Raw genomic sequence first — 25,356 nt, 5'->3', positions numbered from 1 at the left:
ATATTTATTAGACCATAGTCCATAGACATTAGACCGAAAAAGTCGACGGCGTGTGTCAGTCACAGGAGGCTAGATAGACAAATTATCATGAAACATATACAGAAATCTGAGGCCCAGTTGTAGCGCCGCTGAGATTTTAATACATGTTGCTCAAAACAGTTATAACTTTATTCAAAGCAAAACTAAATTCAAGCCATGGATTGTCTTACATAATTTTCGTAAAGTCATTCCTATGACAAAAGGCTAAGTTGAAACCGGACCATCCGTTGGGTGCGCTAGCGCAACTCACCATGCAAGTTTCTGACACTCAAGAAATTCAAGTCAGAGTCACTCAGTTATGCGCAAGACGTCGTGGGGTGCGGACGTAACGTTGTGTTTAGTGTTTCCAAATTGTGTCTGAACTTAAATTGACGTGGTTTTTTTTTGTGATAATGGATGTTTAGGTGCGCGGATTTCAACATTTTATAACGGTAAGTAAGGTTAAGTTTTTTGATAACCTCTGTTGTTGTGTAATTAATAGACAATTGGGTGCCTTAGGGCAAGTAAATCTCTTTGACCTTGCAGTTTCGAAGGCATTTGTGAACGTAGAACGGGTCACCTAGGCATTCAAACAATTTGCGCTTATAATCTAAGGGATAATGTAAGAATAAATATGACTTGAACAAAACTATTTGGCTACATTCGCCTCGGCATGACGCGGAATTTCAAGTCCAAATTTAGTGTAGGTTATGTGTTGTTATTATGTGATTTTTCAAACATTTAAATCAAAATTCCGTTACCATTATTTTCCGTATCTCTAGTTTTATTGTACAGTACGCATGACCTAAAATAGCCTAGACTATAGGGCTAAAGTTCCTCCAATAGACCAATGCTAGCCTGAAACGGTAATAGATATGTAGTTCCCATGCTATGTACTAAGTAAAAATGATGGATACAAGAGAGGATATGTAAAACTCAAAAAGATTAAAGATATTTAAAGAATTCGCATCTTAATATGAATGGTAGGCTTATTGTGTTTGTTTTGATAAAGTTAATTTTTAATAACGCTGTAATAACAGGTTTGGTCGTCCACAGTTTCCTTAAATTTAAATTCCTTTTTTTTCTTATATTTTAGAGTACGTATAGACTTTTAATTAATAATTAAAGTAATTTAGCCCAGACTTCTATTAAATAAGTTTTAATAGGTATATTTGGTAAATTTGTCGAGTCACAGTTCCAAAACAGCTCCAAATCTTTTTCTACATATTTCCATCACTCGGCAATGGTTGTTGCAATAACGTTGTGGTGCATGCTCTTAATCATAGATATTAAATTAATCATCATGATTTGTGAAATGAATGAAAGGAGTTAAATTTTTATAAACACAAAATTCTTTACGTCATAAATGTAATATTTTAGTTTTTTTAATTTTTTTAAGGGGTCCAAAGTAATTCGCTTCTTTAATATTACTAAGGGTACTATATACAAGTCGTAAAGAATGATATAAATTTTATTGGAGCTGTTTTAAAGTGGAAGTGGATTCGACAAATTTGCCATATTATTTTGCAACTATTTCAGTGTTCATCGTGAAAGCCCAACAAACCTACTTTCGCTCTAGTAGCTAATGACTGCGACTTTGTCTAGTGTCTACACAATTAAAAGTAATACTGTACTCCCTGAGAGATATCTTCAATTGTTTGAAATAAGAGTATACTCGACGTCAACCCTCTAAGTTAATAATGTCCCTTTTTAAGATAGGGGAGACTTCGACACTCCCTTGCTACCTAGCTACTCGGTCACATATCTGACTGACTGCGAGCCCGATAGGCTAGTATGTAGGGGTCCTTATAAATAATATTAAAAAAAAGTATACTCCTGTAATCCGGCAAGGCAACAACTAAAAATGGGTGTCCATGGGCTGAGATAACTGCCCTGTTTTTTAAATGTAGTATTACAACTTATTAAAAATCATTTTAAAATGTTAATGAAAGTATTTTTCCAAAGAATGTCATGTCACAAGAAAAATAGATAGTTGTCATAGATTTCTTAATTCTCAAATTATTCTACATAAATCTTTACAACTGAAAGGAAATGCTGAAGAATCCTTTGTCACATGCAATATTATGTCATTAGATGGCGTGTATGCCGGTTCACTTGTCTTTAAACATTTACCGTGGGAAATCAATTGATTAACGAGTGTTAACAATTTTCTATAATTATTGAAAAACTAAGAATTGCATTATAGCATAATAATAATCGTTTATTTGCCAAGATAGTGGTACAGTGGTTAGATCGATCAATTACAAATATCCGCACAATCAGCCTTATATAGGCAATGCAAACGTTATATAAATTTTTCCAATGTCTTATTAAGAACATTTTATGTCAAAGTTAAATTATTTACAATCGGTGTCAAATCTATGGTCCATATACTCGCCTATAACGACTTATTATATACACTATTAAAACATCATAAGTATTGGCTTAGTGGTTGCAACTTGCGACTCTCATCCCTGCCGATTCGAGCTCCGTCTGTGCATCAATGGAGTTTCTATGTACGCTTAATACTCGCTCGTACGGCGAATGACTTGTGAGTAATTAGATCCAAAAAGTACACGACCTTTGTAGACTATTTGATCACCTACTTCCCTATTAAGCATCACAAGTATCATCCTGTTTTAAAACAGCATAACCAGATATGGTAACGGTGATACAGCTGCAATAACTGAGTCATTCCTTCCAAATGTTGTTTCGGCCTGTTCAATCATAAAGGAGTACAGCCGACATTGATCACACATTTTGACAGGTCACGGTGGAGTCTCACTTCACAAATTTAGTTCAGAGGAGGTAATCGGTCCGGCAGCTGAGTATTATGGGACGTCAAGGCAGAATACAAAATACCATCCGTATCACCTAGACGTCCGTCGTTCCACAACTGAGCATTTCCTAAGGTAGGCCGCGAACTAGCTGCCCACTGAAGTATTTCCGAATCAATTCGACTTAAAGTCCTTCAAGAACGAACGAACGTACGAACTCTTGAAAAGCCGGCAACGCACTTGCAAGCGTTCTGGCAATGTGTGCGCCTCCACAAAGAAATTGAAGCAGAAATAATTTAGCTTTTTTTAAAATATTAGCTTTTTTTATATAAAATAGGGGGCAAACGGGCAGGAGGCTCACCTGATGTTAAGTGATACCGCCGCCCATGGACACTCTCAATGCCAGAGGGCTCGCGTTGCCGGCCTTTTAAAAAGCTTCGTAAAGAAAAACAATAAAAATAAAAATAACTAATTTAAAATGTTCGGTCACCGTGGCTGTGAATCCTTAATGTAGTTATGTTTATTTCATACATTTTGTTGATGTATTTTGTTTCATAATATGGTTATGCACTTATAGATAAATAAAATGCAAAGTTGTTAACATAATTATTACAAATGATATTTACTTAAGTTATCCATATAAGTTACTTAAGTCTGGGATTTAGCTATGTATAAAAACCTGCATAACCATATAACAACCGTATATAACTTCGACCTGTTGAATAGCTTTCATAATGTAATTGTTAGGAACTAGTTTTGCCTGTCTTTCGGCAGGTTTCATGACTCACGTTGTAAAATTGCTAGACGTAACTACACAATCCTTATAAACTCGGAGTTAGACTAGTTTATCAACCCTTCACACGAATATTACTTATCAAATAATGTATATAAAAAAGTAACGTCAAACATGTGTTACAATTTAACGTACATAAAAAATATTAAAAGCGATGCCGTCCTATAAGATGCGGACAGGTACTAGTGTTGCCTGATAAATAACAAAAAGTGTTATTGTGACAAAATATAGGATTAGCACATTGATAATTATGATTGTTTTGGGAACTCTGTGACACGTATTTTTTCCATCACATCTTACACATTGTAATGCATATGTGCTTATAATGAATACACACATTTTTATTTATTTTATTACATACTCGAAACAATTATATAATAGTAAAGATTACACACATAGACGGTGGAAAAAGCGTTTTGAATTTAATTTTCTTGTCTGAGGATACGTCAAACGCCAATGTCTGTTATACAGAAGCTTTAAAAGTACCGCACCATGTAATTTGTTTTATAAAGCATCATTTAGCATTTTTTTGCGTCAACGACTACAGTGCAACCTGAATTCTCGTAATTTATTGTCTATATCGGAGTATTGACATTTCATAAATATTTGACACTGGCAATTTAAATAAAAGTTAAACAAAAGTATTATTATTAGTCTGGATTTTTCTTAGTTTTTTCTGTGTCTTGTCGAATATTATCTATAATATTCCAACCAAGTGTTACCAAGTTAATTGTCAGTCACCTACTGACAATTAACTCTAAAATGTTTATTTATTTCGTAATCCAATAGCTATAATTATATACAACAAAAAACAAGTATACTAAACTATATAGCCAAAGATGGAATATAAAACGGTTCAAACATTAACGAAAGGAAAAAAAATCAATAAAAGTTAATACGTAATACCTAATTCGGCTGTGTTTTGTAATGGTGCTCATGATGCACGTGATTTAGCGGTATTAATATTGTTTATATATATATCCGAAAAAGGTTAGCTCAGTCTGATGATTTTTATGTAATGATTCAAGGATACGTAATAATATTTATAGATATATATCAAAAAGCTTCAAAAGTATATATTTATATACACATAAAATTCATTATTAATAATCATTTATTCCTTGGTACATTCACCCATCTTTACAAAATATACAAACACTTAAAATTTTATAAAGAAATATTTATAAATAAATATATTTTTAAGGACCTCTTATAGAGTATAGGCCTCCTCCAATTGGCTCCATCCTCTCTATCTTGAGCATTGTTCACTTAATCTTCTCCATCAACTTCTTTAAGATCGTCAGCCCACTATATAAGCGACCTTTTATTTTCCTGGTGGACCCTTTTTATTTATTTATATATGAAATTCTAATAAAAATAAATTCATTTATGTCTCAAAACAATACAGTATACAATTATTCCCTTGGCATACGGAAATGGAATAATAATAAAATGACCAATATCATCCCCTTCATATTCCAGACATCTTATTAAATGACTTATTTATATAATGACTGTAACAACCAGTTCAACAACCGTAAAACCGGTAAATATTATACAATTATGTTTTTATTTTTAAATACCCGATGTCATAATATATTTATATAATATGCCATTTCTGTGAAGGAACTATTTGTAATAAACTGTTTTATATAGAAAAAAATCAATTTGTTTTAAACGAGAGTTATGTAACCTAACATTCGTTAAGTTACAAATATATTTTACTTCAGATCAGAAGAATCATTATACACTTGAAGCCAATGAATTGTAAAACGTCAGTTTTGGTAGTAATGAGCTAACATTGCCAACAATGAGATAACATTCTCGTCTCCGATGATGTACCTCTATATCTCTTATATCCTGTATAGGTACAAATAGGTAACTACTTTAAAAACCCATCAATAAGTGAAGTTACAGTTTCTTTGTTAGTCCAGCGTGGCAACCCTACTGCCATTAATTTTATCATATAAGCCCTTGTTTGAAATGATTAAAGTCAGTTGACACTTAGCTTTAGACAAAGTGTTTCTTGTATTTGAACATCCCTAACAATCACCAACCTCAGTTGGGAGTGATTATTAATTTATTATCAATTAAAGACACGACTTTATATTACGTTCCCGCTTAGAACGCGTTTTAGACGTCTGAACTCAGTTTTTATTTCCTCAGTTAATACAGATTATATTAATATATAATCTGTGGCATTATGAGCTGGTCTAGTTTCCGCCATCTGTCATACACCTTAACAATATTGTTCAGATAATTATTCTCGTTGTCGCGTATTAAAGAATGTCTAATTGTATTTCCTGTTATTTATGGAATTTGCCGTTAGTGTATAAAATAATTTTCCTTTTGGGTGTTCATTTCAGAGCTTGACGTTTGAGATTTTATTTTTAAGGGTTATTTCTAAATATTTTTAAATGAAATAATAAAGTGTTCTATTAAAGTCTATTATAATAATTTATTACAATGCTTTTTTCATAATATGTACAAATATTACCAAATAATTCTGACGTTTCGCTACCCTTTCATAGACAAATGTGTAAAATGTCAAATGTCTTGTGAACTAAACAAAACGTCATCCGTTAATAGAATTAACGTTGAAACAAATTAAAGCTAAGCGTTTATCAGTATTTACTTTAAAATAATTCGTAACTAATCAAACTATTGATTCGATAATAACCGCAGTTAAATAAAGTTCACACATTCGTAATAATTAACTGTATCATAATGACGAAATAAAACCGTTTTGGCCTAGAATCGAGCCGGTTTCGGAGGAAGCCGCTGAGGCCGCCGAAATGCGTTATACAGGAAGATGCGCAAGCGCCATCCGCCATAACGTTACTTCACTTAGATCGGATCTATAGATCCCAATAAACTTTTTGTTCTATTTAACTTGAGAAACTAAATTCTTCTTTATAGGCAGAAGGCGGCAAACGAAAGACGAAACAAAACATTTGTTTCTTGAACAAACAGGGGTATATATATCACGTATCGCGTCGTGAACTACAGATACTGTTGACTAATCACAATGATTTTTGATGCTTTTTGATATTGTATGTGATGAAAATGTGAATATTTTTAATAATAATATTTTGTTAAATAAATAAAACATATCATGAGGTTTCTGGTTCGAGTACATAATTAAAAGACACGGCGTTGCAGTACCATAGAATGTATCTGTCTCCATACATACGTAAACACTTATCTCGTCAATTCTCAATAGAGAAATAGATATCCGGAATACCGTATATATACTAATTATCAGAAGATTCCATTAATAATTGTCCTTATGGACTCACTATAATTAGTTTCAATTCAATTCATAATTTATTCATTGCGTTCGTATTTTTTGTTTTGATTATGTAAATAGCGATGTCTTTCTTAAAGCTCGTTGTTGGTTACAAGATTATGCAAATTTGTGTCAACTTTTTCTAAAGATATCTTGTCAAAGCTCTGTACCATCAGCATAGAAATTTAAAATCGACTTTCGTTTAGTTTTTTTTTTAATTTATTTTCTCTTCCTGTATCATCATCGTATATTATTTTTCTTGTTATGACAACGCTCGGAACACGAGTATGTACCAGGTTGTTGTCATGCTTTTATAAATAAATAAATACAATTTTATAGAAACAGTGGTATGGTATGGAATATTCAAAACAATTACCTACATATAACTTCGAGGATGGAAACAAATTGATAAAACATAATCGTCTGCTTCGTTTATGATGTGGTCTGTGATGTTGACAAATCTGCATTATGTATTTATTTCACAAAATAAGCTACCATAGATAACTCCAAAGCGGTCATTTAAAAAAAAACTCATAATTAAACAGTAATTCAGTAAGTAACATTTAAACAGGATTACAATACTAACAAAAAGCTATTTCTTGCAGTGTAGAAACTGACATGAAGCAGTTTGGCAGTTCAATCAACAAACAATTCGTCTTTTAATCTGTGGAGTTCATTATTTCCATACACTGTCATGTGTGCCCTTTTCGAGAGGTTAGACTTCGCCGAGGGTACGAATAGTAACGGCGGTCGATGTCGCCTGTTAACGTAACAGTCACTCTGAGACGTCAGAGCACTGCCGGTTTGTATTTCATTCCACGTAACTACTTGCATAGGTCCTTAATTTACTATAGATAAGACGATGATTAGAAATAATACGTTCAATATGATAACAAGCCCTCAGTAATTATAGATTTTCAAATTTGGAACACTATATTGCGTAGTATTGATAGCTAATAAAATCAGTAAACAATTTTAATGTCTCAATTCGATCAGTGTTGCCCTGTGCAAGCAAATAAATCGCCACAGAGTTGCGTGTTCGCGTGTTCTATTCATATGAAACCTCTCCACTCTATTTTGATCTATATCTCTTTGGTTTTAATTAAACAAGGTCTGCTGTACAAGCACGTAATAAAATAAACATTATATTTTATTGTTTTCGGTGAATAATTTGATTTATGAAAAAAGGAACAAATACTCTACATTCTAATTGTTTTATATATAAACATGTGTCATCTCTCATCCCACGGTTCGTAGGTTCAATCTCTTATTTCTATCGAAGAGGAAAACATTGTGAAGTACCGGCATTAAAACAAAAATGTCGGCGGCGTGTTTCAGGCACGAATGAATGACCACCTACTTGCCTATAATTAAAATTGTATATTTAATATAAAATAAAATGTTTATTTATAATAGACCATTAGGGTTTTTTTCCTTAATAATGCACTGTCAGCATTAAACCCTACTATACGATGATTACTGTGCAAAATTATTCACTTATCTCTTCAGGTTGTAAGCAAAAACGATTACGAGTTAGTGCGTTTTGTGATAGCCAAGAATGCAGGACCGCCCCAAGCGAACGTCACTCGCCCTAACATGAACCTCTTTGGCATTTATATTTTATCTATGAAACTACTTCTCAATGTTGACATCACTGACAGTTATTTGCGCGCGAAAAAAGAGAAAACTGCAGATAATCTATACTCTTTTGCTTGATTAGGGCAGTGACTTTTTCTTTAATTTTACTCTGACCTAATCCCTTCAATATCGTAATAACTATGCAGTGTAGCGGAGATGAATAAAGCGTCTTCCCACGTTGCAAGCGCTTATTGCAGGATGTATTTAATTGACTAACTGTGCGTAACGGGTACCGCTCATGATCGTATTAAGATTCATTTGAACTGATTAATTTTATTATTAACTGGCAACCCGATGCGGACAATAAAGCTAGGAATATAGGCTACAATAACCAGACGTTGACATCACATAGTCGGGTTGTCAAATCACAGCGTAGCATTAATTATAATAGAGTATAATTTTTTCTCTATATTTTATTGTAGTCTGTGAATCATTAATTTAATTACTACATGCTTGTTAGTCTGACTTATAAATAAAAACTAATGTGTTTTAATATCCACGTTCTTATATCATTTATTGAGAAGGCTGTCTAAGTTCTAAATCGTGTGTTTCGGGTTGTTTTACATATGACATTTTATCTATCAAATGCAAGTTGTCAAACTCAATTGTCTATGCATTAGTTCTTTAAAAATCCCTTCAAAGGCGCGTCAATTCATCATTCCTTTATAATCTACATCTGTCCTTTGAATTGTAAAGTATTGTTTGGGTCTGTGCTGCCCACGTGCTTAAACATCTGTTGTAAGTAATATTTGACTGTTTAACCTTTTTTTGATAATGTGCAGATGCGTACCAGGTGTTGAAAATTGCCAAATACTACGTGTATTGTAAATAATTGTACCGTGATTTAATAAATTATAGAACGCAAAGCATACCAGCGTAATAATGACGTTTCTATGAAAATATTGGTTTTGTTTAGATTAAAGCAGATATAGTTTTATTAATGAATACTTGCGTTAAAATAATTGTAATTAAATTTCATTGAATGGAACGCCATATTAAAAAAAATGCTCGAGGAAGCAACATATACTTTTGCATAACATGATTTTTAATGTAGGTTACAAAAGGTCAAGTTATAAGAACGAAAGCACGATAGGGTTGTCACTCATTCTAATAAATCGAACGTACAACTATCCATTTTGTATTGTCTATGAAAAAAAAAATATTAAGTCTGATTTGTCATCTGAATTGAACTGGGAAAAAATTATTTTATAACTTGATTAATAGATAGACTTTTTTTATAACTTTTGACACTTGCACGGAACTTTCTGCCGCGAACCAACCAACCAGCTGCCCTTCCAGGTATTACCAAGCCGATACGACTTCCTACCGTGTTTCAGTCCGACAACACACTGGATGTGTAAATATCACCAAGCTATTGCACTCGGTTTTTCTGAAAATCACCTAATAACTTAGAAAATAAATACAATATGAGCAGATCTGAAACCTATAAGGGTTAAGTTTAATCAAAAACAGAAGAGTTACAACCCTATTCGTTACTACTGTATCAGCTGTGTTGCAACGTGCATGCGGTGTCCCAACACCTAATCAATTATACCGTAACAAAAAAGAAAAAAAATCTTCTATTTCGTTTTTGTTGCATTGTGTACGTGTCCAATGTTTCTACATTACCCTCTCAAAATGCATTGCCAATGAGCTATCGCAGAATATGCTAAAAATGAGTATTATGAATATCCATAGGGTCTTCATCATGAGCACACCTTGACACAGCCGAACTAGGTATTACTTAGTTAAATGTAGTTAATATTTTTATTGATTTTTTCTTCCGTAAATATTTGAACCTTTTTGTATATATTATGTATGCCATCTTTGCCTGTATGTGTTTGTTGAATTAATATAATAACTACACTCAATCTTTTAATTATTTATTGCTACAATTTTTTATCTTCACCTAATACAATATTCTATATTCAATAAGAGGTCCTTGAAAAAAAATATAATGTGTGTGTGTATATTTTGTAAATTTTTCAAGGAATAAATGAGGCTTAATTATTATCCAATACATGTCCACAATATGTCTGTGGTGTCGGTAAATTTTGTAACTCCAGTTCTACACATTTGAATAAATATTAAAACACAAAGTCTATTCGTCTTCAACTGTCATGGTCAATGCGAAATATCGTCAAAGTAGAGACTTTTTAGATGTCAGAATAGAAAATGTCGTATAATATTTATCGGGTTCAGTGAACTTGTTGAATGGATAAGCAAATAAATAGGTGCGTGCAATCGGATGCAAGAGTAAAAAAAACGGTACCTCGGCCCGTATAGACTGTTAGATAATTTTATCGGATCGCGAGCCTGTTAGGGTCTGGTAAATTGATTCTTATACAAATACAGAGCCCTTCGCGATAACAGTAAATTGGCTTTGAATGGATTTTTATTTATACTGTGGCTTTTAACATTACCTTAGTATTAATTACTACGTATAGAGATGGCGTTATGAGCTACCATTACTCCAACATAATTAATAACTGTCAAAAAGTCGGTATTTTTTAAATCTAGTAAAAAAAACGTACTGTATGTATTTGGGGGCTTAAACTAATTTGATTTTGACGTTGTCCTTATTCCGACAAAATTAGTAACTTTTCATAATGGATTATCAAACAGTTGTAATTTTTTAAAATCTTGACCACCAGGATGAGCGGGTTTAAACTGATTTGACGTCGTTTATAAGGTCTGAGACATAATGTCAACGACATCTCACAATACTGCCAATGCTCCAACATTACAACGTTTAATAATAGACTACCGAATAGTCCTTGATTTTTTAAAGGAGTAAAGGCAAATCGAACCTCAACTATTCACGTTATGAAACTGATTGAACTCGGACGTTGATATTAGCTCTGCGACATAATGACAATGACAATGACAGCTGACAGTAGTCAAGATGTGGCAAAGATGATAAATATTAAAACTATGTAGATGTTTTTTATATTAATTTTATTAGTATAACTAAATTACTATTGGATATATAGACACTTTTTCAAATGATTTATTATATAAATCCCTGTTATTTGCGCGCTTCTCTACGATAAGTCACCAATTATTAGTTTCAAATTAGATAGTAATAATCAAAAAGGCCAGGAAGTAAGTAATCATCGTAACAGTACATTGAATTTATACCGTAACATGTCAGACGCAAACTCCATTTTGACGATGTGTGAACTCCAACAGTTACAATTTTTTTGTTGTAATTATTTATTAGTTAAAGCTATGGCCTTCACTATTTACACTTATAGCTTGCACTACGCAAATACGGATCTAAGAGGTCATAAGACACCCCCCCCCCCCCCATATTACATTAATCAATTCATACAATTTGATTCAATATAAAAATGTAAACAAATACCATGCTAGTTTGCCCCATAGGAACTAGGGCCACTGTTTGTTCCTTGTTACTTGAAACAGTTGCGCTAGTCTCTATATTGATAACTCTAGAATTCACGTCGAATAATTGAACTAGTTAGTAAAACACAGTTAATTGTACCCAACACATTGACATATCACACCTAACATGTTCCAAATCCACGGCGGTTTTAACAACTCATTATTTATTTAGCAAACGGTTAAGTTACAGTTGGCAAACAAAAAGTGCGAGTCGACGCATAAGCTCTTAGCAAATGCGTAGAAAATAGCTGTCATTAGGGCAGAAAGGTCAAATGCATTATTCAGAGGAAAAATGTCAACAAACTTTCACGTTCATTGTTCATACTAACCATTATATTCATGACATCAGGGGGGAGGTTTGGTCGTGGCTTGCTGTTTTTTTATAGAACAGAGGGTACACGAGCAGGAGGATTGTCTGACATATTTATCAACAGCTTATTTATGGTCAAATTTCAACTAAAATTATTATAAAACTATTATACAGTTACGTTATTTTAATAAAATTATCAGGAAAGCTTTTGCTATCCAACAATCTTTTCTAAGCACATTTTTAAATCATAGTATCCCCCCCCCCCCCCCCCCAATATCCTTCACAAAGATATAGGTCGCTCTCCGAAGCGTGTTGACGCTGTAAGTGATACCGTGGCCCATGGACACCCAATGCCAGAGTAAGTGCGTTGCCGGCGTTCTAAGTGAAAAGAATTCGGAAATACTTCAGTGGTCAACTGGTGGTGCGCTGCAAAAACTGCGTTAAATAACGTTCAGTTGTGGAACGACGGTCGAGGTGACGCGGGTGTAACATTTGAAAATTCTTAACAACTGCATTTGTCAATACAGTTCGCAAATAGCAGAGTTTCTTCTCTATATTTATTCAGACATTACATATATTTATAGAGGAAAAATGTCAACAAACTTTCACACATATTGTTACAGTTGCGTCACGTGGAAATGGTGCCGCGTGCGCATCTGTTTTATGCGATAATGCGCCGCCGTTAGTGGTTTTACGCGATTTGCTACTATTAGGTAATAGTTGTATGAGATCGGAAAATATTTCGTTGTATTTTCTTTTGAGTATTTCATGATTCACATCACATGTCTTGGGGCTGTACAAGTATTACGTAAAGAGTTTTAGTGCAACTTATCCCCCCCCCCCCCCCCCCTTCTTCTTGTCAGCAAAAGCAAGAAATAGCTCTCAAAAATAGTCGTACATAAACATGCATTTCGTTTTTAAGCATAGACAATGTGTGAGCAATATGTGTAAAAAAGTAAATAGTTACTATAACCAAATAAGAAGATCAAAGACCCTCCCAGCCCTATAGTGCTTACGTACGGCCCTTCTGGAAGCTACATTTAGCAGTTAAACCTAATTTCCACTACTATGTGGAACCAGCTGCCTACTGAACTGTTTCCGAACCAATTTGTCTTAGGGTCCTTCAAAAGACGAGCGTACCAATTCATAAAGACTGGCCATTGCCCTCGCCCACTCCCGAGCCCTCTGGCATTAACAGTGTTCAGTGAGCCTCCTGTCCGTTTGGTCCCTGCTCCATCAAAAACTACACAACTACTCTGTCTTTTGTCCTCCTGTTTTGTGATATGGTGATGCAAGTAAAGTGCTATAATTATCACACCACCCAGTTGTAAATGTACAATTTCCTAGAACATCAATAGCACGCTTGAGTAATGCTTACGTCACCTGGATCCCACCTATTGTTTTGTGTATTCTTGATCGAGTTGATTAGTTCGCGTAATTGTTTGTTGAAATTAGTAAAGTTATGATTATTATCATTTTGATTATTTTACGAATCATAATAATTCTAGTAAGAGTCTTAAAACTAATTTATACTTCTTCTGGTGCCACTAAAGTTTGGCTGTTAACAACTTGAATTGCCGGGAATCTTACCCACTAAAACCCAAAGGCGCCATCAACAATTGCCTTAGGTGGGATGCGGTAACAGCACGCGATGCGCTGGATAGTTACGATGCATAAGGCCAAAATTGGGATAAAAAGGAACATAAAATAAAAACAAGAGAGCTTTGATGGAGCTGGTATGAGTTTATTTTTGATCTTAACGAGCCTATGGAACAGCATGAATACCCATGTTACCATTGTCGGGGAAAGAGTTCTCCTTTTATACTGGTGTTCGTATTTCCCAGACTTCCATTGGGAGCCGTTTTCCAATGTTTCAAATAAAAAGATGACGATGATGATGTAAAAGGCGTCATCGTCGTCAGTTACTTGGAGGCATAAGGGCAGGAGGCTCACCGCCACCGTGATAACGCCACTCTTTTAAGAATACGTTCGACCTTTTGGTGAAGTAATACTTATTTCGTTCTGCTGCTAAATAAAAGTTCCTTATATAATAAATATTTTGTATACATGTATTACATATGTATAAATTTAATATGTAAATTAGTATTTACCTAACAGTTAGACAGTGTTTGACAACATGCTAATTCTATTTGAATACATTTAGCAGTTCACGACTTGTGTAAATAGATTTTGACAATTATTATTTAAATATATGAATGTTGAATGAATGTCTCCCGATGATGAGCATGGAAACAATATGTGCATGATCAAAGCAGCATCACCTTGGTGGCTGGAAGTCTTTCACGGTCCTCCTTAAAAGACGCTTTATTTTACGAACTAGCTAACTGTGGAATGGACTCCCGTTGGGTTTTAACAACCTCCTTGATGCTTTAAAAAATCATCACCCATTAATACGTGTATGTAAGATAAACAGCAAGTTGAAAAATTCGAAATTCAAAACCCATCGCAAATCGATCAGAGTTACCCATATATTTTGCAATTAGCTTCCTTGTGATTCCAGTGAATAATGTCTGATCATACACGAAAACACTTCCTGGCCGAGCCAATAAATTAGACGGTACACTGATGGACGAAGGTTCTATTAAGATAATGTGGGATATGCCTGTGCACGGTACACGCGCCTATGCAGTAACTGTTCTATTAAAAAGTTTAACGTTTAGTTTCGCAGTAATTATTTGTAAACTATAGTTTAGTAATTACTACCGGCTTAGTTAATAATGATGTTGGTCTAATGCGTGTTCTACCTGAGGTAGATTCGATTCCCGGCTGTACACCAATGGACTTTCTATCTGCGCATTTAACATGAGAAAGAAAACCTCATGCCCAATCAGAGATGAATTATAATTGAATAGATATTGTAATATCAAATATTCTGTCACGTAAAACTGTTTATATTATGATTAAGATGTTTATTTATTTCTTTTCTTTTCTTGGCACATCTCTGTTACTTTAAACAGTGTTGGACTAGTGGTTTAAGCGTGTGATTCTCATCCCTTAGGTCGTAGGTTCGACTTACAGCTGTGCACCAATGGACTTTCTTTAAATGTGCGCATTTAATTCACTCGAAAGGTGAAGGAAAACGTTAGAAAACCGCCTTGGTTTTAGACCCAAAAAGTCGACGGCGTGTGTTAGTTATCACTTTTGCCTATTAGAGTTACTACATTCATGAAAATGAAATGTGTGGCCCAAACCTGAAGAGGTTCTAGTGCCACTGATTATTTTTTATGTAATTCTATGAACAACAGTGTTAAATTTTCCGCCTCACTAGCGTTATCTATGAAATGTTTATAAATTTATCAATACTTTATTTCATTAGTTAATCAATAAATAACTTATTTTTAACGCTTATTTTCCAAACCACTGTCTCATTAGATTCGGTCTTTGTAATTGTTTTGAACACCACAACGACCACGATTGCGTGTCTTATCAAGGCTAAAATGTTTGTTTAAATTGCGTAATAAAATTTCAAATATTTAAATACGAAAAGAGGAACCCATTAATAGAAGTCTTCTAGAACTATCAATCCATAAAAGACTACTCAGTTTCGAGCCTGGCAATGTGAGTGTACATGAGCAATAGTATCACTTAACATCTGAGGAGGCTCCTAACCGTTTTCCGAAGTAATATATAAAAAAAATACTATAACATACTAATTAGCTATTGTCCTTAAGTCAAGTCAAATCATTTATTTCAATTATTTTATAAATGCATATCAAAATTACAAGTTGAATATATAAAAAATAAACCTTGTCACCGCTTCCAAAAGGTATCATATGTTTTCCATAGAAAAACTCCATACTTTTGAAGTTATACTTCTTTTGGCGCGAAAAATGATGAGTGTAAATTATTACGATGCGCTCGCACACCGTCACAAAACATTTCCACCCGATGATATATATATATAGTCAACATTTAAGTTTCTTGTTTTGTTAGTGTCGTTTTTTCTATAAACGTAGAATAACATTTTTGAAAACATTTCTATCTTGTTACGCCAAAGAAGAACTTCTAACTTGTGTTCATAAGTCCACAAGTCAAGAAGATAAGTCCACACACGTTTTTAAAAAGTTTTTTTTAAATATTTTGTATAAAAAGATTTTATATGTGAAGGCGTAAAACCAAACCAAATCTTATTTCTTTCCAATTATTTATTTTTACTACGCTACTACGGATACGTTATATTTGTTGATACGCGAACTTTGCTTCGACTTTATATAATTTTGACTTAGCCTACCTTTTTACTAGCTACTTACCAACATATGAAACATTTTGCTTTGGTATAGAGACTGTCCATGTATCCGGAATATAAACCTTAGTACTAAACATAACATCTTTTTTATATTACTAATTCGATCTTCAGATCTTCCTCGGAGGACAAATAACTAAAAAACTACTCGAATTCGTCCAGCCGTCTTCCAGTTGTCGTTTTGATCATCTCCGATAGGGTTCAAAGTTGTATGAATACTAATTACTAACGCGCTGATCGGGGCGAGGCTTGAAAAACTATATGAACTGCTGTTGGCTTTCGGTCTTTAGTTGGCCCCCTTCTTTTGGTGGAGGGTGGAGGGTTTTCTTCTTTACTGGAGGCTGTCAGTCTCGTGAGGTGTGACTTGTCCTGTGCCAGATGCGGCAACTGTTGCGCAGTCGCAATGCCCATCTCTAAAGCTAAACGGCCATGGTTTTTACCTTCTACAAACACGCCACACGCCTTGATTTGATATTCGCAAGGAAAACGAAGCTATGTGGGGTTAAGCTAAGCTCAAGACCGAACGCAAGACTCACTGTTGTCGCCCTTTGCATCTAGGGGTTGTTATAATACTCAAGATAGTTTTTAAAAAATACTAAAACTTCTTGGTATAATATGATGACTTGTGGTACCAGGTATGTATCGTTTGGCTTATATAGCGTGATCATGGCCACAATATCTGTCCTCAGAAAGTACCTTCAACGCTTTTGGGGTCACAGTATTTCCTTACAAAATACATTGAATAGACTATGGCTATTTTTCCCACAAGATAATTGCATTGAAATCCTTGGTTTTTACTTAACGATGTTAATCTTAAGGCTGTGAATGTTTGCTTGTGTCATTCATTATTCTTCTTAAATTATTTTATTAGATGACCTGGTGAACTGCGGATTATCTACTTTATTGCATCTGTGTTTTAAAATATCAGTTTATTTAAATAATCTAACAATTTTGTCGTCTATTATAAATTTTATGCAAAGTATGATCTAGCATTCGAAAAATTTACTTGTATAAGTCTGGTAACATAGCCGAAATTGTATTATATAACTCACACAATAAAAATTGTATTATATAAGGCAGGTCACTCAGTCGCATTTTAAGTATATAAGTCTTATCACACAGTTAATATTTACGGATATAAGTCAGGCCACAAAATTAAAATTGTATTATATAAGTCAGGTCACACAGTCAAAAGGGCCTCGTAACCTACCAGTATTATTAGGTATCTACTAAGTACTAAGTATCGGGTTCGATTTCCAGTTGGAGTGCTAGTTTATTTAACTTTAAATTTGTTCTCTGCCTTTCGTAGGGTTGCTCGGTACCAATATACAATGAAACGAACTCACTAGTTAACGTTTTTTTTACCGTTTCTGTGCCTTGTTACTCGATTTTGGGGATCTAAGGTCGGTTCGATTTCCTTTTATAAGAATTTCTAGAGGTTTCTTAGAGTTGAGAATCGCGAAACGATTCGAGTTATTTCTTTAAATTACTAGAAATGAAAATAGCAGAATCCTGGAGTTTATATTTATCCCGTGGTATTTAATTATTGCGTCGGTACGGAACGCTATGTCATGGTCCGGAGCCCTGGGCGATTCGCCATGTTAGAATTCAAACTTGACAGCTAGCGCTCGTGGCGACCTCTGATTTATAGTTTATGAGCGGAAGCGTTCATACTGTGTTCGTTTTTTGAATTTTTTCATTGAATATTGGCGGTCGAAATTTAAAAATTTGCATATGCAAAGTCTGTGCGTGTGTGAGTATATTGATTTTCAAAAAAACTGTTCCTTTTTTAAACGTAATGAAATTTGGTGAAAACCTTTTTTTTAAATATTTACCTAAATTAAATCGTAACGCCATTTTTAATATTAATATTAATCGATTTCAAAATGTTCAATTTAAATAATGTTTACGTTTTGAAATCGCTTCTTTTATTGGACTGTACCATACAAGCTTGATTCCTCTACCATATTCGTCTGTCAGCGATGACACCCGCTGCATAGCTTATAAACTTGCTGCCATAAATTGAATCTCTTTTTGTACTGTGTTTGTTTATTGAAACTAACGTATACCATAATAATATATGGTATTATGCCAATAAGTCAAGAAAGTTGCCTTTTTGCGATTTCTTTACACGAATCTAATGATGTGATGAATCTTCAATCTATCTTATTTAAATAAGTAGTTATAAAAATTCTGACGGTCTTTTGAGCAGAAAATATTTTAGCCGATTAACTCTTTTCTATTTACTGATGTTTTAAGTCCTGGAACCCTCAATAAAGCATGGAAGCAGGCAGTCCTCACTATAGTAATGTAAATAAAAAAAAAATAAGACTTCTAGATCCTACATTAAAAAATAATGCGGATTAAACTGGAAAAAACCAGCTCGCACTGCCATCTTAAGGTTAAGCTTTTGACGTAACATATAAATTACTTTTGATAATATATTCTAGTAATAATAGCCTATTTCAAATACTTAAGCACATTTATATTTATATCTCATACTTTTTAGCTATCTGCGTGCCCTTTATTGGCAAAGGCCACCTCACCCCCCCCCAGCACCAGTTTAGTACTTTCTTGCTCCACTTTTCTGTTCCTCTTTCCATTCCATTAAGTTTATTGAGTTATATTGTAACATCTGCTACCTTCCGTTTTATTTATTTATTTTATTCCACAACATTATTCTTCTTAACATTTACTACTAATTCGATAGATAAAATAATACATACACCAATTATCCTACATAAGAAAACATTAAAAAATATATTTATATAAAGAAACGGAATGGGTGCGACAAAAAACCAGAAAGAAAAGGAAACTAAACACCTCCCCTTCCCCCATGAAAGAAGTTACTTGTAATAAAGTAACCAAAGAAAAGCCTAAAAAAGAACCCCTTCCACCCCCGATTATTGTCGAAAATGTAATTGAATACCAATCATTCTACGATTCCTTACTTAAAAAAGAATTGAATAAAGACTCGTTCACAGTAAAAATGCTTAGAAATGGATCGGTGAAGATTAACACTAATAGTGAAGCTACCTACAGAGTGATCACAAAACATCTTAAAGAAGAAGATGCCTCGTGGTTCTCTTACGAAAACAAGCAGAGCAGGCCAATAAGAGTAATGGCAAAAAATCTCCATGCTTCTTGCAAGCCTGAAAGGATAGTTGAAGACCTTACTCGCCAAGGATTTAAAATTTTAGACGCAGCCGTCAAATATAGCTGGAAAACCAAAGAACCGCTTAACATGTTTATTCTGTCTTTCCACCATCAGGAAAACATAAAAAATATCTACGAAATAAAATCCATACTTGGCTGCAAAATTGATGTACAGCCACTGAAATCACCGAAATTGATTCCCCAATGCAAGAGGTGTCAGGCTTATGGGCATACACAGAAATACTGCTCCAAGGAGCCGAGGTGTGTGAAATGCACTGCAAAGCATCTCACAGTCGATTGTAACAAGCCACAAGACGTGAAACCGAAGTGTGTTCACTGTGGTGAGTCACATCCAGCTAATTACAGAGGCTGTGTAGTAGCAAAAGAATTACAGAAAATGAGAAATGTCTTAAAATCAAAATCAATGATAGAAACGGACAAATCGGTAAAACCAGCAAAATTAGTTTCCAAAACTGTTTCCTTTGCCCAGGTAACTAAAGGTCCTAAGACTCCATCCCCAACACAACAAAATGAGATAGCTAGCACAGGCATGGATGAAAAGATTAACACCATACTTTCATTATTGACATCCTTTGATGAAAGACTTAAAAAACTAGAAAGCGGCACCAAAATAGCTGCTCCCAAACGTCTTAAGCAATAATGGCTTTAAAAATAATGGCATGGAATGCTAATGGGCTTTTAAAACACCAAAGAGAACTTCAGATAATTCTTAAACATGAAAACATTGACATCTGCTTGGTATCGGAAACACATTTTACCAGGGAGTCATACATTCAATTTAAAGGATATAATGCCTACCATGCCCTTCACCCAAGTAATAAATCCAGTGGGGGAAGTACAGTTATAATAAAGGATAGCTTAAAACACCATGAGGTCTTTAAATATGAAAAAGAGCATATACAGGCTGTGGCTGTGAGCCTATCAATGAAGCGGTATCCATTAACAATATCATCTATTTACTGCCCACCAAGACATGCACTTAAGTACGACCAGTACAAAACCCTGCTAGAAAGTCTTGGAAATAGATTTGTGTTGGGAGGCGACTTCAATGCAAAACATACCTACTGGGGATCAAGATTAATATCGACCAAAGGAAAAGAACTGTTCAATGCTATGAAAAATTTGAGATGTGATGCAATTTCCACAGGAAGGCCCACATACTGGCCAACAGACAAGAATAAAATACCAGATCTTATAGATTTCTTCATATTTAGAGAAGTATCACCAAATGTTCTCCAAATAGAGGAAGCCTATGATATGAACTCAGATCACTCACCAATCTTACTCACAATTGGCGAAGACCCTATAAAGCGAAAACTGAATCCATCTCTCGTGAACACGCATACGGACTGGGACAGCTTCAAAATTTATCTTGTCAATATGGTAGACCTTAGAGTACCTTTAAAGACTGAGGAACAATTAGATTTAGAAGTCAATAGATTTACAAAGAACATCCAACAAGCTGCTTGGAGTAATACTCCAAAATTTAAGAAAAAGGTACAAAACAACTACTTCCCAAAAGAGATTAAAAATTTGATAAAGACAAAACGAACTCAAAGAAAAAGATGGCATTCCACAAGATGTCCAGAAGACAAAAAACATCTGAATAACCTCACTAAACAACTGAGGAGAGAGATTAAAATACATAAAGATACTTCAATAAAGAGATACCTAAACCAATTAACTTCTGATGGTTCCACCGATTACTCCATCTGGAAAGCGATAAGAAATATCAAAAAACCTACAACACATATTCCTCCCTTACGAGAGTCTAATGGGAATTGGGCTGCAAGTAACATACAAAAAGTTAGGAGGTTCGCTGATCATCTAGAAAATATATTTCAAATCGATGAAGAAGATTTACTTAACTTCGAAGAAATAACGTCAGAAGAGCTGAACATCCGTCTAGTCACACCAAAAGAGGTCTTAAGTGAAATTAAATGTCTAACTAAAAATAAGGCACCAGGTTTTGATCTAATTACGGGTGAAGTCCTTCAGCATCTCCACCGTAAAGCCGTAGTTAAATTGACAACCTTAATTAATGCCTCATTTCGACTTCAATATATTCCCAATATGTGGAAAGTTGCGGAAGTTATAATGATTCCCAAGCCAGGAAAACCTCCACACGAAGTCACGTCTTACAGGCCAATCTCACTGTTACCTGTTATAGCAAAGCTATTTGAGAAAATCTTTCTCAAACGTCTTAACCCTATTATTGTCAAAAAGCAGCTCATACCAGATTACCAATTCGGTTTTAGAGAAAAACATTCTACCATAGAGCAAGTTCATAGAATCACAAATAATATTGAAAAAGCACTAGAAGAACAAAAAGTCTGCTCCACTGTCTTTCTGGATGTAGCTCAAGCATTTGATAAAGTGTGGCATCGAGGACTTGTTCATAAATTAAGGAAATTACTGCCTCGTCAATTTTCAAATATCCTTGAGTCATATTTAACACAAAGAATGTTTAGAGTACGACAAGATGATGATTATTCAGAACTAAAAGAAATAAAAGCTGGGGTGCCGCAAGGGAGTGTATTAGGTCCGGTCCTGTACCTCTTATACACATGCGATATTCCTGATCTAAAAGATAACGTTATCGCGACCTTTGCCGATGATACTGCTATCATGTCTACGGCGACTACTGAAAAGGAAGCGGTAGTAAAATTACAAAAAGCCATAAATATTGTTGGCTTATGGACCAAAAAATGGCGGATAAAACTAAATCAGTCTAAATCAGTTCACATAAACTTTTCCAACAAAACATCAAATTACCTGCCAGTATATATTGATAACGTCAAAGTGCCGTTCCAAAATTCAGCTAAGTACCTAGGTATGACGCTAGACACCAAACTCCGATGGAAGGTCCATGTTAAAAAGAAACGCGAAGAGTTGGATCTCCGTTACTCTAAATTGTACTGGTTGCTCGGAAGGCATTCCACGTTATCAGTACAAAATAAATTATTGATCTACAAACAAGTCCTGACACCTGTATGGACTTATGGTTGCCAGCTGTGGGGCTGTACCAGTAATAGTAATATCCAAGTAATCCAACGATTCCAAAACAAAATGCTCAGGGGAATAGTCAATGCTCCCTGGTACATTCGCAATTACGACCTCCATCGGGACCTTAATGTAGAGGACGTCACTACATTAATAAAAAAGGCTGCTGGAGCACACGAACATAGGCTCCACCATCACGTGAATGTCGAGGCTATTCAACTCCTTGATACCACTGACCTAGTGAGAAGATTGAAAAGTATAAAACCATTTGAACTAGTGAATTAGTGTTAGTGTACTTTAATATTAAGTGCTAAACAGTGAATGAAAAAATGAAAACACAAGAACAGAGTGTCTTCCCTTTAATAGAGACTATAAGTAGCGTTATTGGACACTTACTTATTACAATCCTTTTTAGTAAATTAGGTTAGACTTAAATTACTTATTAGTCTTAAATTAGGCTAGATCGTAATGTTCCATGATGTCGTAGTAAAGACACATGTATATTAAAAAAAAAAAAAAATATATATTTATATACCTAATTCTTATAACTAACAATATAGCAAGCAGCTCTTGAGAACTCAGTGTACAAGCAAATAGGTCTCTCTCAATAGAAATTTTGTTTATTATTTTTATTGCTCGCGGGAGTGGCGCTTCGCTAACCAACTGTGCGCGTGTGCGCGGTACATCTAAAAGTTTAGACTTATTATTCTTTCTAATTGTCCCAATTATCCTACATTTTATCTTCTCTTCTTCCCTATTCATAATTTATTCATGGTTTCATCGATCTTTTTCGCCGTAACTTTTTATGCTGTGCATAAGTGTGCCCAAGTTTGTCTATTTATATGTTGTCTATTACAATCCACTCATACCGTATTTTTTATGCCATATAATTTAACGTTTTCCACGCTAGGCACATTGGAAGTGCTAATTATGAGTATCCTTTCATAATTATTAATACTCAGTTTCTCTTAAAAGATTTCTAATTGCGAAATATATATTCTATACTATAACTTAGTACGTTTTATAATTTGCCAGTGAAAAGTGCTTAGTTTGTTATAGTAAGTACCATAGCATGTATTAATGTCTCTGTCAAATTTCTATTGTTTTGTCCTATTTACTATTGTTTGAATAAAAAGAGACAAAACATTCATTACGTATGTGTTCTGAATACAAAATTTAAATATAGAACACTATTGTCGAAATCCTTAAGCCGGCCCTTAAAGATTAAAAAAAAAAATAAAACAATAATACAAATTATTAGAAATTTAATTATTCTGCATTATCTCTAAATTTAAAAGTAAATTTTAAAATTCGAATATTATGCTAAAATATAATATCATAGACTACAACTATAGAAACATTTGATTATGTTCAAAGACACCAAATTTTCGTTCAAAAATATCTCTTAGCAGGCATAATAGTGATTTGACATGCTGAATATATACGAACTCGCGGTAAGTATATATATAGCGTGGGTTCAAATTGTTTCTAACAAAGGAATATATGAGTGATATATGTAAGATGGTCAAAGGCTTTAAAGGCAATTAGAATTACAATATTTTGAATCTAAGTTATATACTAACACTGTACTGTACCGTATATAATCTAAAAAAATCAGAATTTAGAAACATACATTTTTAAAGCCGATTGACTGAATTGTCAAGCGTGGCTATTTCGTTATATTTTTGATAATTTTCACTTAAAATTTATTAATATTTTGTTCAGCGATTTTTAACAACGCTGATCCTATGGCAAGTCTTAGATTCTAAGGCCCGTCTGTATCGGTCTGTCAAGTTTCAGGAACTGTCAAACCATACAGAGTGTACATCGACTTTTTGTGTCGAACTTACAACCTCAGGGATGAGAGTCTCACGCTAAAGTTCAATCTTCTGTCACAATCATTACGTTTTTGACATAAGATAAGTTTTAAGTGTTTATACTAATAAAAATACATTGAGTTATCAAAATGAGTTTAGATCGAATACTAAATACACAGCCCATACGGCCTCCGATAACTGGTTTAACCAAGAAAGCTTTTTCACTCCAAGACAAGGAATATTTATTTTATTGGTTACATAATACGTTACAATTGTTATATGTGTACCCATTTAAGTAAAAATACATAAACATTTCGATCTAGCCCAGCTTAAGACTAAAAAATAATGTCTAACCTAACCTATAAAACAAAAAAAACTTTAGCGATTAAAAAGAGTGGCGGAGAGTTTATTGGCAGTTCTTCTCTTCCGTTCTACGTCCTTGATTTGAGAACTGGCAGTTAATGTAAAATTAGAAGTATTTAACGTATTTGTTTTGACGTTCATAAGTGTACATCGTGTTACCTATATGAATAAATAATTTTTGACTTTGACTTTGATTTTGACCTAATTTACAAAATAGGATTCTTAAAATAAGAAAGTGTTCAATAACATTACTAACAGTCTCTATTAAGGAGAAGACATTCTGAACTTGTGTTCTATTTTTTACCTCTTACCACTGTTTGTCACTTGAAACTGAAGAACATGTTAACTAAATAATTGTTATGAGTATTAATGATATTGCTATTTTAAATGCGATCACAAATTCTCCGTTTTAATCAACTGTCTCAAAAGTGTCTAAAAAGGCTCTAACCGTTTGTGGTGGACTCGGACTCCGCACTTAGATTCTCACTAGGTCTGTTGTGCG

At 34.1% G+C, this 25,356-nt stretch overlaps 1 protein-coding gene across 1 annotated transcript in view; it reads left to right on the top strand.

Annotated features, from left to right (window-relative positions):
• The first annotated feature begins 354 nt into the window (after positions 1–354).
• Positions 355–25,356, top strand: part of LOC123706806 — a 90,115-nt gene continuing 65,113 nt past the window's right edge. The window contains exon 1 of the mRNA XM_045656261.1: positions 355–470. The gene's annotated coding sequence lies outside the window, so the exon portion shown is untranslated. The remainder of the gene's footprint in view (positions 471–25,356) is intronic.

The sequence above is a fragment of the Pieris brassicae genome, chromosome 3 (genome assembly GCF_905147105.1).
Source record: "Pieris brassicae chromosome 3, ilPieBrab1.1, whole genome shotgun sequence".
NCBI lineage: Eukaryota > Metazoa > Arthropoda > Insecta > Lepidoptera > Pieridae > Pieris > Pieris brassicae.
This window is presented reverse-complemented; position numbering and strand designations above follow the sequence as displayed.